The sequence below is a fragment of the Penaeus chinensis genome, chromosome 10 (assembly GCF_019202785.1).
Source record: "Penaeus chinensis breed Huanghai No. 1 chromosome 10, ASM1920278v2, whole genome shotgun sequence".
Lineage (NCBI taxonomy): Eukaryota > Metazoa > Arthropoda > Malacostraca > Decapoda > Penaeidae > Penaeus > Penaeus chinensis.
This window is the reverse complement of record NC_061828.1, coordinates 2648195-2662643: the sequence shown is the minus strand read 5'-3', so window position 1 is coordinate 2662643 and position 14449 is coordinate 2648195. Positions and strand designations below refer to the sequence as shown.

At 40.1% G+C, this 14449-nt stretch overlaps 1 long non-coding RNA gene across 1 annotated transcript in view; it reads left to right on the top strand.

Moving 5' to 3' along the window:
• Positions 1-244: 244 nt before the first annotated feature.
• LOC125029427 overlaps positions 245-14449 on the top strand; it is a 33452-nt gene continuing 19247 nt past the window's right edge. The window contains exons 1-2 of the long non-coding RNA XR_007115191.1: positions 245-319; positions 1523-1619. This is a non-coding gene — a long non-coding RNA (uncharacterized LOC125029427). The remainder of the gene's footprint in view (positions 320-1522; positions 1620-14449) is intronic.

The window sequence follows — 14449 nt, the reverse complement described above, 5'->3', positions numbered from 1 at the left end:
AAATTTCTCATCAATATTTCTTCATGTGGATTTTTTTCTGTATTATTCTTTTTGTAAATCCACATATTTTGAAAGTGAATTTTTACAACTATTAATAGTAGTTTCTGTACCTGCCGCATCATTTACATTACGCGGAAGCAAATTGGGCCCCTAAATTTCTGTCAAATTTCTCACCAGTATTTCTTCCTGTGGATTTTTCCCGGTTTCTAGTAATCTACACGTTCCTTAGGTGAAGCATTCCGGGGTCGAGGAGGCGGCGTCCTTCGCTGTACTCAATGACGCGCCGCCTTTATTTTTAGGCAATGAATATATATCAGAGGTATGTGCTTCGAGAATTATGATGCTATTGTGTTGCGTATACAGAAGAGTGTTTGGTTTCTTGCCTTTCGGAAAATATGAGGAAAATAGGGACTGTGTTTGCTGAATCGTATTCCTTTGTATGTTTTGGTTAATGTATCTATGTAATATGGAATATGGTAATATGGTTATAATGTTCCTGTTATGTTATTATGATCTGCTTAGTGAAGATAAACCTCTTCAGTAGATTCGCGTTTTGTGTGAAAAGATACAAAATTGAAGATAATGATATTTGAGTAGGCCTATATTACGGAGCAAAATTACGAATACACTTTTTTTTTCTTTTTTTTCATTTCATTTCTTGTTATTTATTCCTCGTGCTTTTGATAATAAGTGCATTTCACGTTTGCATTTGGCTACATAAAGTGGTATAGTTTAAGGTGTAAGTTCATATTCAGTATTTTATATATTGCGATCAAGCCTAAGTAAATCCAGTCAAGTTAAATACATCTTTACTTGTTGGCAAAGAACATTAATTTTGATTGTTTTTGTTATTTTCGTTGTTCTTTTTGTTGTTAACAGCATCAGCGGTAGTACTAGTCGTAGTAGTAGTATTACTGTCATCATTGTTATCATGACTACTATCTTCAACGTCATCATCACTCGTTAGCCTTATTATTATTATAGTTTTATGCCATATGTTTGTCACATAAAAGAAGTGCGTTTAGTTCCTCTCTTCTTGCTCTGCTGCTGCTATTATTAGAAGCGTATGTGTGTGTGTATATAAATGTGTATATATATACATAAATACATATATATATACATATATATACACACACAGACACACACACAGACACACACACACACACGCACACACACACACACACACACACACACACACACACACACACACACACACACACACACACACACACACACACACACATATATATGTATATATATATACATATATATGTATATATATACATATATACATATATATAATATATAGATATATATACAGATTATTATATATTATATTTATGTATATATATATATATATATATATATATATGTTTGTAAGTATGTGTACATATATATATAATTATATATATAATCATACATGTATATAATTATTATTATTGTTGTTGTATATACATGTGTGTGTGTATGTGTGTTTATATATATAAAAACATATCCTCAACTGTCTTCTTTTTGTTTTTAGGCTGAAAGCTAAATAAAGATGAGCATTAGAGGGGTAGGCTCTGCTGGAGAAAAGTCGACTCAAAAAGAAGAGACTTCTAGTTGCCGCAGGCGAGAAGGTAGAGAAGTAACAGCAGAAAATATACTATTTTATTTTTATTTTTACTAATTGCGCACGTAACTATATATATATATATATATATATATATAAATGTATGTATATATGTATATACATTTATATATATATATATATATATATATATATATATATATATATTAGTGGTTATATAGATTGCTAGATAGTTACAGATATAGTTTAGGTATAAATAATTAGAGAAATATAGAATGTTTATATATATATATATATATATATATATATATATATGTGTGTGTGTGTGTATGTGTGTGTGTGTGTGTGTGTGTGTGTGTGTGTGTGTGTGTGTGTGTGTGTTTATAGCTAGATAAAAGTAAAGAGAAAAAAAAAAAAAATCTTTCCAGACTAATATTATTATTATTAACTTTACCATCATCATCATCTCAACACTATTACTATTTAAAGACGTTTCTGATATAAAATCGACGCCTCTTTGTGGATGTCTGAGACCTCTAGCACGACTGCGGGAGATCACTGTGGATGCTGCCGCTGTCTGTTTGTCTGTCTGTATTTGTTTGTTTGTTTATTTATTTGTGTTTTGCTATTCTTTGAGGGTATGGCTTTAAGCTCCACACAGCTGATAGTATTAATGTTATTGTTGGTAACGATTTTGTTTCATTATAAAGATAGAGTGGTCAGTTAGTATTTATTTTTAGTGTTTTTGTAGTGCTGATTGCTAGAATATATATGTAAGTTTTTAAAGATAATTTTATTGGCTAGTTTTAGTATTATATTCCACCGCTGGTTTTGCTTAATATTTATTGTACATTTTACGTCTTATCCACAACTAAAGTGTCTTAATATCATCGTTCACAAACATCATTTAGGATCCTACGCAACGCTTTTCATTTCCGTTTGTGTAGTTTTCACAAAGTTGAGATGAAAAGTGATTCTCTGCGTGAGTAATGACCCGTACTGTTAAAAGGGAAAAAAATGAGCATTCCATATAAGGCATCGGGGAAAAAAAGACAGCTGGGACGTTTCTTTATTAGAAAAAGGAGAGGAGAATTTATGCCTTTTCTTTGGAGTGTGGCGCGCGTTTGGATGATGTGTGTGTGTGTTGCGGGCAAGCTTTTGTGCGTGTTTTTGTGTGTGTGTTGCGGGCGTGCTCTTGTATATGTGTGTTTTGTGGGCGTGTTTGTGTGTGTGTGTCTTGTGGGCGTGCTCTTGTATGTGTTTTGCGGGCGTGTTTGTCCGTGTGTCTTGTGGGCGTGCTTGTGTGTGTGTTTTCGTGTGTATTTCGTGTATTTTGCATGGGATTGTATGTCTTCGACCGCTCGCACATCACCTGCCACGGCCACGGAGCGGTGCGGAGGAGAGGAGGCAGCAGCAGGCGTTTCAGGGTCTGGTGGAGGCGTCTTCGTCGGCGCTCGCTCTCGGAGGTGGCTGTCCCGTCCCTTCTTCCCTCCCTCCTTTCCTCTTCCCTTCCCTCCCTTCCTTCTTTCCTCTTTCCTTCCTTCCCTTCCTTTCATCTACTTTCCCTTCCCTCCTTCCCTTCCCTCCATCCCACCCTCCCCTCCCCACTTTCCCACCCACCCATCCCACCTCCCTCCCCTCCCCTCCCTCCTTCCCACCCATCCCACCCTCCCTCCCTCCCCTCCCCACCTTTCCTCCCTCCTTCCCACCCATCCCAACCAGCTCTCCCCACCCTCCCTCCCCACCTTCCCTCCCTGGAGATGGCTGCTGCTTCTTATTATCATCGTATTACACGCCGGCGCTACGGTGATATTGGTCCCGTTTTGCAGCTCTGCTCTTGAGGCTCAAGTTACGGAGTCGCTTGCTCAGTTTTCCCTTTTCCGACTTTTTCTCACTTTTTCTTCCTCTTCTTCGTCTTCTTCTTCTTGTTCTTCTTCATTTTTTTATTATTGCTATTGTTATTTTTTTCTCTCTCTCTTGGCTGTCTCTCTGGGGAGGAAATGATCGCTTTTTTTTTTTTTTTTTTTATAAACTAAATTAATATTACTTCTCCATTGTGATGATAAACATATCAAATTAATCTAAGTTTTGAAATAAACACGAGAAAAGATATAAATAACTCGATTCTCCAAATCAAACAGATTATTTTAATGCGCTTGAAGAGTCTCAATTTTGTTTTCCTTAAAGTAAGAGATGGTGATATCTTGTTATTCCTGTTTCCAAAAACTAAAAGAATAAATTAAGTTTTATGTGAAGGGTTGGTGACCTTTGCCATGAAGTAAACTTACTGTATTTATTATTATTATAATCACATTCATTATTATTATCACTACCTGTAGTAGTAGTAGTAGTAGTAATATTACCATTATTATTACCATATTATTACTACTCTTTGTGATTACTATTATTAATACTAAAATTATTATTATTACTAATATTACCATTATCATTATTATTAGCATTATCATTATTATTTTATTGATATTGTCATTATTAATATTATCATTATTATTATTGTTATTATTATTATTATTATTATTGATATTATTATTATTATTATTATTATTACTATTACTATACTATTACTATTATTACTATTATTACAACTACTACTACTACTACTATTTCCATTACTACTATTACCATTACTACTATTACTACTATTATCATTAATCTAAACAAGCTATAAAGATAAGCCAAGCCCTCTAGTAAGGGTTGGTGACCTTTCCCCATAAGCATGAATGGTGCGCTGGGAGGCCTAACGCTCATGCTAAACAGGAAGGTCATTTTGTTGAAGTAGAAACCCATTTGGATCTCGTTACGAACGCGGTTGGTTTCTTGCGGACCGGTTTTCGAAAACGTGCCGGTTTGTTGAAGTAAATGTGCTTGATAAGTCACTCCCCCCCCCCCCTTTTTTTTTTAAATGTCATTATTATAAGCATCATCCTCAGTTTCACAATTATTACCGTCATCGTCATCTTGCTCGTCCCCAGCAACACCATAATTACTGTGAATACTGCTGCTGACCTCTTCCTTTTGTGCAATTTAATGAAAATGTTATTACGTTAATTGGTAGTATGGCTATATATTTTCTTCTTAATATCATTATCATTATTATCAGTAGTATCTGATTTGTTACTGTTTATATCATCATTGGTAATTATAGTGTGCAAAAATGAAAAAGAAAATTATAATAACACATAGAAAAACGATAAAAAAAGCAAAGATATAAGAATAATATCAGCACCAACTATATAGCAAAAACGAGAACAGTGACGGTAATGATAACGATATATAACAATGTTGATGATACACTGAATAGTATATTATTGGCAATATAATTTGGGACAGTGTTCTCCGAGATGGTAACGATGATAGTGGTAATGATGAAACAGAGGAAGATTTAGATTATACTGGTAGCACTGCCATTGAGGGATATCATCATTGATATGATTGATATACCCATCACTACCTTTTTTAATAATAGGTTTCTAATCAGTAGTAGTATTTCGTTTTTCTGTTACAATCACAAGGTATTCAACGCAAACTAACTGTGTTTTTGCTTTTGATGAAGGGGTTGTGTAACTTTGTTAGAGTCTAGTTTTTTCATCCTTTTTTATTTTTATTTCTTTGATTTCTTTCAGGATCTCCCTCTCTCTCTCTCCCTCCCTCCCTCCCTCCCTCCCTCCCTCCCTCTCTCTCTCCCTCCCTCCCTCCCTCCCTCCCTCCCTCCCTCCCTCCCTCCCTCTCTCTCTCCCTCCCTCCTTCCCTCTCTCTTTCTCCCTCCCTCTCTCTCTCTCTCTCTCTCTCTCTCTCTCTCTCTCTCTCTCTCTCTCTCTCTCTCTCTCAAGTTAAACACCAACCCTTGAAAGATTGCAACATTTTGTATTTTCTTCCTGTGGCTGCATCATTTTTTTAAGTCGGATATATTTCTGTGTCTCGATTGCCAACTTTGTTAACGGTCCTCAGTATACTTTGACAGACTTTAAACTAACAAGACTGGACCGGACTTTTCTGTACGCATTTGTGTGTGTGTGTGTGTGTGTGTGTGTGTGTGTGTGTGTGTGTGTGTGTGTGTGTGTGTGTGAATGTCCGAGTGTGTGAGTGTGTGTTTGTGTGTGTGTGTGTGTGTGTGTGTGTGTGTGTGTGTGTGTGAATGTCCGAGTGTGTGTGTGTGTGTGTGTGTGTGTGTGTGTGTGTGTGTGTGTGAATGTCAGAATGTGTGTGTGTGTGTGTGTGTGTGTGTGTGTGTGTGTGAATGTCCGAATGTGTGTGTGTGTGTGTGTGAATGTCCGAGTGTGTGTGTGTGTGTGTGTGGATGTCCGAGTGTGTGTGTGTGTGTGTGTGTGTGTGTGTGTGTGTGTGTGTGTGGATGCCCGAGTGTGTGTGTGTGTGTGTGTGTGTGTGTGTGTGTGTGTGAATGTCCGAATGTGTGTGTGTGTGTGTGAATGTCCGAATGTGTGTGTGTGTGTGTGTGTGTGAATGTCCGAATGTGTGTGTGTGTGTGTGTGTGTGTGAATGTCCGAATGTGTGTGTGTGTGTGGAATGTTCGTGTGTGTGAAAATGTGTGTATGTGTGTGTGAATGTCTGTGCGTATATGTGTACTACGCTGCAGCCGATACAAGTTTAGCATCACTAACGGTAATGTTTTTTTTTTCTTTCTTTTTGTTTTTCCTTTTTTTTTTTTCTTCTTTTCTTTCTCTCTTCCCCGAGTCACCACCACTCGTTTCGGAGACGTAGCAATTGGTGTAAGGGGTACTTTTTGGCACTATATAAATCTACCATTTGTACGTAGAATCCAGGAGTACTCTGTAGCGGTGCCATTGTAAGTGTTGTGTTACAGGGGGGGTAGGGGGGGTTGGTGAGATTATTTTTCTTTTCTTTTCTTTTCTTTTCTTTTTTTTTTTTTTTTACTCCACCGTGTACCTTGTGTGTGTTTGTGTATACATATACATACACATACATATATACGTATATATACATACACATCTATATACATATATATATGCATATACATATATATACGTATATTTGTGTATATATATAATATATACATATACACAAGTATACTATACACATACATACGCATATATACAAGTACAATTATATATTTGTGTATGTGTTCGTGTGTATATGTATATTTATATATGCATATATATATATATATATTTTTTTTTTTTAATACACATATATACATATATATATGCATATATATACATATATGTGCATATATGATATATATATATGTATATATATATATATATATACTGTGCACACACAGACCCACATAATATATATATACATATATATACATATATGTATACGTAATATATATATATATATATATATATATATATATGTATGTATATTATATATATACATATATTACGTATATATATACATATTATATATGTATGTATGTATATATATAAATGTATATATGTATTGTGTGTATGTGTATGTGTATATATATGTAACACATATAGGTACATCTATATATATATATTATATATAATGTACCTATATATTATTATCAATATCATTATCATTATTATTACTAACATCACCGTTGTCCATTTGTTCCACCCGTTGCTGTGTGGCGTGATTCCTCTTCCACATTCCACCTGCTCCGTTCGCCTCCCGCCCCGCCGCGGCGTCCCCGACGGAGGCGCCGAAAGGGAGAGGCCGCGTCCGCGCGCCGTGGCCGAGGGGATCGAATCTCCGCGGGGCGCCTCCGGGTCGGGTGGCCCGGCCGGCCGCTTTCCGGACCCTGAGAGCCGATGGGGTTGCGGGGGAGGCTCAGCCCGTCACCCCCAGCCCCGGCCAGGTCCCGCCCGCGCCCCCACGCCCATAAGTCACGGGCGTTAAGGGCCTGGCGCGGAGGGTCGTCGGGCGCGCAGCGAGAGGTCCCGACCCAATATGGCGCGCGGGGACCCGTCCTGCGCCGCGCTCGCCGCCCGCGCACAAATAATTTCGTCGGCGCCGCGAACAAAGCTTGTGCACACACGAGCCATACGTCACGGCGCGCGATTCGGTCGTTTAGTCCCCGAGGCACGCGCCGCCCGACAACTGACAAATCGGCAACTGCGGCGCCACGCTGCTCGGCCGCCCGCGCCCCCTGCCCGGCGCCCCCCGCGGCCGACGTCCCCGGGGGCAGCCGATGCCCGGGTCAGCTCCGGCCTCACCTCGCCCGCCCTCGACACCGCCTACACCGCCCTCTGCCTCTCAGGACACGCTCGCACCGCCGCCCCTGCCTCGCAACATGTGCACGCTCGCCAGGCGCCCGTGCCACCTACGCCGCCCCCCCTCCCCGGCCCTCTGCAAGCAGACTCCTAAATATTGGGTTTTCTTTTTTTCCCTATGAATAATCGCCGTCCTTATTCGCCTTGGATTATTACTGAGCGCCCTTTCTCTCTCTTTCCAGTTATATATATATATATATATATATATATATATATATATATATGTGTGTGTGTGTGTGTGTGTATACATACACACACACATATTTATGCGTGTGCTTGTATGTGTGTGTATCATATATGTATATATTCATATGTGTATGTGTTTATATAAAAAAATATTTATCAGTATTTTTTCTAAGCTAAGGTTATGGAGGCTCGGTTAACAAATGCAATGGAAAACAATGTATTAAGAGTTGTCCAATTTGCCTTAATTTAACAAAAAAAAAAAATATGCCCGTGCTATCTTCATTTTTATCCGCATGACTCTTATTACTGTTCTTGCCGTTGTTGTTTCTATTGTCGTTATTATTATTATCCTTACTGTATGTTATTCTTATTTTCCTTCCCTCTTGTCACTCCGACTCACGTCCCACTCCGCGCTTCTATCATTCCGACTCACTTCACTCCGTTCACGTCCCCCTCCGCGCCCCTTCCCTCCGCGCGCACGTCACTCCGCGGTCGGGCTGTTCGACAAGGCTTCGAACTCTTTCACTAATCGCCACGCGCTCTCCGCCCGCACGACGCCCATCTCTCACGCGGGCGGAGGGCTGTCCCAAAGCTCTTTCTCTTCTTAATGCTTGTTCTTATATTTATCGCTTATTCTTCTTCTGAGTTTCGTTATTTTATTTCCTTGCGTAGCCTCTTTCGCCACTCGTTCTCCACCTTCACCTCTTCCTCTTCGTCCTTCTCCTCTCTTCCCTCCTCCTTCTCCTTCTCCTCTTCCATCTCCAGCTCCTTCTCCTCCTCCTCCTCCTCCTTCTCCTCCTCCTCCTCCCTCTCCTCCTCCCTCTCCCCCTCCCTCTCCCCCTCCCTCCTTCCTGCCTCCTCCTCTTCCTCTTCCTCCTTGGATCATTGTTATACGAACGAATAGATAAAATATAAATAAGTAATTGAAGGAAATGAGATTAATCCAAGAATTACAGTGTTCTTCACAGTGACGAGGGCAATATTTGATAACAGTAATGATAAGGATAACTCGAATCAAGACACAGTAATGATTCCTTAAAGAAAGGATAAACCAGGAATAGCAATAATGACGATAATGACATCAATATCAGTGACAATGACTTGCAAAACTGATAATAAATCGGTATCACTAACAATTGTGATGATAATAACAGTGATAATAATGATAACAGCAGATGAGAACAACAAGCATGACAATAAAAGTAATAGAGGGAGTAATGGTAATAATAGATGGAATAGAGGAAAAAAGAAGACAAAGCCAAAAGTCAAGGCCGAAGAGATTATTGATAATTCATAACTGATAAAGACGAATAAGAGAAAGGCAGAAAATAGAATAGATAAAACAAATTATTTAATTACTGAGAAAAAAACACTCTCCTCCTTCCCTCCCTCTCTCCCCTCCTTCCTTCCCTCTCTCCCTCTTTCCCGCCCTCCCGCCCTCCCTCCTTCCCAATCTTCCGCCCTCCCTCCTTCCTACCATCTCCCCCCCTCCTCCCCCTCCCCCTTCCCTCCCTCCTTCCCACCATCTCCCCCCCTCCCCCCCCCCCTTCCCTCCCTCCTCTCCACCAGCTTTTCCTATTCCCTTCGACCCCCAGCGGAGCCCCTGACCCGCGCTCATCATGATGGACACGACTAAACATCAGTGATCATCAGACTTTAGGCCTACGGAGGGAGAGGGAGGGGGGGAGAAAGAGAGGGAGGGAGGGAGAGAGGGAGGGAGGGAGAGAGGGAGAAAGAGAGATAGAGAAGAAGGACGAGAGAAAGAGAGAGAGAGAGAGAGGAAAAAGAAACAGAGGGTAGAGGAAGATAGAGACTTAGGGGCAGTGAGAAAGAGAGATAGAGCTAGAGAGAAACAGACAAACACAGAGAAAATGACATAGAGACAAGCATAGAAAGAAATAATTTTCCGAGTGTTCTAATTCTTTTTACTTATCTTCTTACTCTTCATTTTCCTCTTTATATCATTTTCGTTTTAACATTCTTTCTTATCTCTTCCTGTTACATAATCAGTCCTCACTCCTCAGTTTTTATTTTTTCTTGTTTTTTTCGTCCATATCCTAATAAATAAAAGATTATCCTAAAAGTCTTTGCAATAAAGAAAAAAATATAGGTACTTATTTGATAGTTGCTATATATAAATAGTTTGCCACTAGATGATTATATTTTTTATTGATAAATATAAATGTTCGTAAATAAACAAGAAGTTAATGGGGTAAGAATCAAGGTCACCTAAACATGTAAAAAAAAAACTTTTATTATTATCATTGTTGTTGTTGTTATCATAATCATCATTACCATCAACATCATTGGTATTGTATTATCATTATTGTTACTTTTGCTATTATTACTTTTATCATTATTATCAATATGATGGTGATGACAACTTTTATTATTTTTATAATTACAAATATTACTGTTATTATTATCATTATCATCATCATTGTTATCATTATTATTATTGTTAAAATTATTATTATATTTACCATTGTTGTTATTATTGTTATCTTTGTTATTATTGTTATCATTATTATTATTATCATTCATTATCATTATTATTATTATTTTATTATTATTATATATATATTATTGTATTTATCATAATTATTAGTAGTGGTATTATTATTGTAATCATCATCATTATCATCGTCATCATCATATTATTATTATTATCATCATTATTGTTTTTCCTCTTCTTTTTTCCTCATTACCGTTGTCACTCAACTGTCATTATCAACCTCCCTTTTCGATTATCTATGCTTTATGAATGGGTGTAGTGTATTTTTAAACGGACTTAGAAACATTGTATTTATATCAGTTTTTTTTTTTTTTTCTCTCCGTGCTTGTTTGTCAGTTTCTTGAGAGACAGGGAGAGAAGGAGAGAGAGAAAGAAAATTGAAGAAGACAGGGAGTAAGATAGAAGAGGGAGAGTGAGAGGGAAGGAGAGGGAGAGAGAAAGAGTGAGAGAGAGGGGGGGGGGGGAGAGGATGGAAGGATGGATGAGAGGGAGGGATGGAAGGAGAGAGAGAAAGGGGGAGAGAAACGGAGAGAGAGGGGGGGAGGGAGGGAGGGAAGGAGAGAAAAAAAAGATATTAAAAAAAAAGGGATAGAAGGAGACAGCGTGAAAAAGAAACGGATACCGGGATGAACAAGAGATGAAAAAAGAAAAAGAAAAAAAAAAAAGAGAAAGGGAGAGAACGAACAGACGGATTCGGAAGCATGTAGGCCCCGAAATTCTCTCGCTGAAGAACTTTATGTTGACCAAAATTAGTGTAAATACGTTATAAATGTCGCAGTATAAATGTCGGTTCTTGTGTCGCCCGTCGGCCGCCTCCTCCTCCTCCTCCTCCTCCTCCTCTGCAGCATAGCCAATTCCACGTCTCCTCCTCTGCGTTGGCACCCCTGATCTCTTCCTGTGTCACTATCATTATCGCTACTACTTTTACTACAGTTAGTGTTTTTTTGTTTTGTTTGTTTTCTTTTGTTTTCTTACATGTACTTCCGAATTCGCTTTCAGTGTCTGTTGTCATTTGCATAGCCGTGTTCTCCTGTTCTTTCCTATTCTATTTTTCTTCACCAATTCTTACTGCAACCGTCTCCTTCTCCTTCTCCTTCTCCTTCGATGCCATTCTCATTATCTATTTTTTTCTATTTCCATTGCATTGATCTCCATTTCCTCTCGCTTTTTTCGATTATATCCACCTCCTCCTCATCTCCATCTTTCGTCTCTTCATCCCTCTCTTCCTCTTCCTCCACTCCCTTCTCTTCCATCTCCTTTTTTTCTTCCTTCTCTTCCTCCTTGTCTTCCCCTTCCTTTTCCTTTTCCTCTTCTTCCTCTTCCTCTCCTGTTTCTCCAAAAACACCACAGTCTTCAAACTTCATTCCTCCTCCCTCCTCTCCTCTTCCTCCTCCTCCTCCTCCTCCTCCTCCTCCTCCTCCTCCTCCTCCGCCTCCCCCTTCCTCCCCCTCCTCCTCATCCTCCTCATCCTCCTCCTCCCACTCCTCCTCCTCCTCCTGCTCCTCCTCCGCCTCCCCCCTCCTCCCCTCCTCCCCCTTCCTCCCCCTCATCCTCCTCCTCCTCCTCCTCCTCCTCCTCCTCCTGCAACAGTACCGCATTCCTTACCCTCAGCTCTGCCTCCTACAACACAACCCTCTGGTGTTCCTTCCTTTAACACAACTTTCTTCTGTTCCTCCAACAGTACCGCACTCTCCAACCCTCACCTCCGTCTCCACCAACACACCCTTCTCCTTCTCCTCCAACAGTACCGCATTTCTTAACTCCCCTCCGTTTCCACCAACACAACTTCCTCCCTCTCTTCATAACCATCACCACCACCTACGCAGCTTCCTCCTCCTCCTCCTCCTCCTCCATCACTTCCTCCTCCAACACAACCCCCTTCTCCTCCTCTAACATCGCTACAACCACCAGGACACCCTTTACCTCCACCGTAACTCTCCTCCCTTCTCCTCCACTGTACCCCCCTCACTCCCCCCTCCCTCACTCCCTCTTTTACCCCTCATCCCCCTTCTTCACTCCCTCCCTCCCTCCCTCCCTCCCTCCCTCCTTCCACCCAAACTCCCCCTCCCTCCCTCCCTCCCTCCACCCCTCATCCCCCTCCCTCCCTCCCCATATAGCCCCCCCATCCCCCCATAGCCCCCGACCCGCAAACCTCCCGTGCAGTTCGCCCATTCCTAATTTTCATGGCGATTTAATGGGACTTCCTGCGGAGATTATGTGCGGATTATGACATTAGTGGGATTACTGCATGAGCGCCCGTAGATTAGCGGGCGTGGCGATCCTCTCTCTGGTTCGGAGACTTGAAGAGAGGGCTCCCTGTAATTGAAAAAAAAAAATGTCTGTTTATTGATTAAGTCGATTGTGCATGTCGGGCGGAAAGGAGGTCAGGTTATTCTTTTTCTGAGTCTTTATTTTGTTTCTTTTATTACGGTGTGTTTTGGGGAGTTTTTGTGGTTCTCTCTCGCTAGCTCTCTAACTCTCTCTCTCTCTCTCTCTCTCTCTCTCTCTCTCTCTCTCTCTCTCTCTCTCTCTCTCTCTCTGTCTGGAAATGCCATCTGAAACCGCACACCGATCTGCCCTCGCACAATCACAGCATCCGTAACGAGATCAGAATCCCGTCCTCATCTCGCCTCTCAGCATCTCTCCCAAGACGTCCTTCGGTGACATCGGCGTGTCCGTGAAACCTCCTGAAGCAGACAGAGTGGAATCAAGCGCCTAGACTGATAATGCATGTCTCCTTGTTCTCACAAAAGGAGACTTTGTGAGTATCGCCACATGACTAATGGATGAGGCAAGCAAACGACCCAACACCCAGTAGGGACAGAGGGATACGTGTTCCTAATTTGACGATCCGCTTTTCTCAGACGGTAATTATAGAGAGACTAAGCAGCTGGACACACGATATAATCCACCATGAGTCCAGAACTGTCGATTAAAACGCGGTCTGGACACAATGAATAGGGAAACCAAGGCATGAGAAATTCTTCTTAAAGCCGTGGCACTCCGAGTGAAGGGCTAGGCACGTGATCAAAAAGCCAGACATGCTCAGGAGTCATTACGTCCAATGCCAGTTCCTATGTCGTCGAGGCTCGGATCCTGCTTCTAAGGTCCGCGGGAATAAAGAAATGTTCTTCCTCGACTGGGGCATTATATTCAGATATTGTTTATATATCTGAATACCAGTTTGAACCATCACAGATATTTTTTTTTTTTTTTTTAATGATTTTATTTTATTTTTTTATTTATTATTATTATTATTTTTTTTTTTTTTTTTTTTTTTTACAGAAAATGTTTCTTTCGTATGTTTATTTATTTATGTATTCATTTTTCTTCAGACATCAATTCCCGAAAATCATTACTTAATGAACATGTGAGTGAGAAAACCACCAGATGTTTCCAATGACAAACAATACCACTTGATACACCAACAGTCTCCACAAAACATTTAATAAGAACCACCTCCTTAAATACACTAACTTAACCTTGTCATAACGTTCTCAAAACTGCAAACGAATGACAGTGGTGCAGCATCAATCCAGCTAATTATCGAGACACACTTGATCATGAATTAAATCTTTATTAACTTATCTGTCAACACTCATAACATGTGGGTGACCTTGTCTGACTTTCCTCTCGACTTTGTTATCTCTGCCACTGCCTCTTTATTGATCTTTTTCTAAGGTATTTTCTTTACCATTGGTGTTATCATTAGTATCGTTATCGTTACCATTACCAGAATCGTCATCATTATCATTACTACTATTCTTATTATCAATGATTATGTCATGATTAGTATTACAATATTATTATAATCGCCATCACTATCATTATCATCAGCATCATTGCTATTTTCATCACCATCCCCATCAATACAGAAACCATCTTCATAACACTTTTCACATTGACATCATCATCATTTCGAGAACCGTATTACCA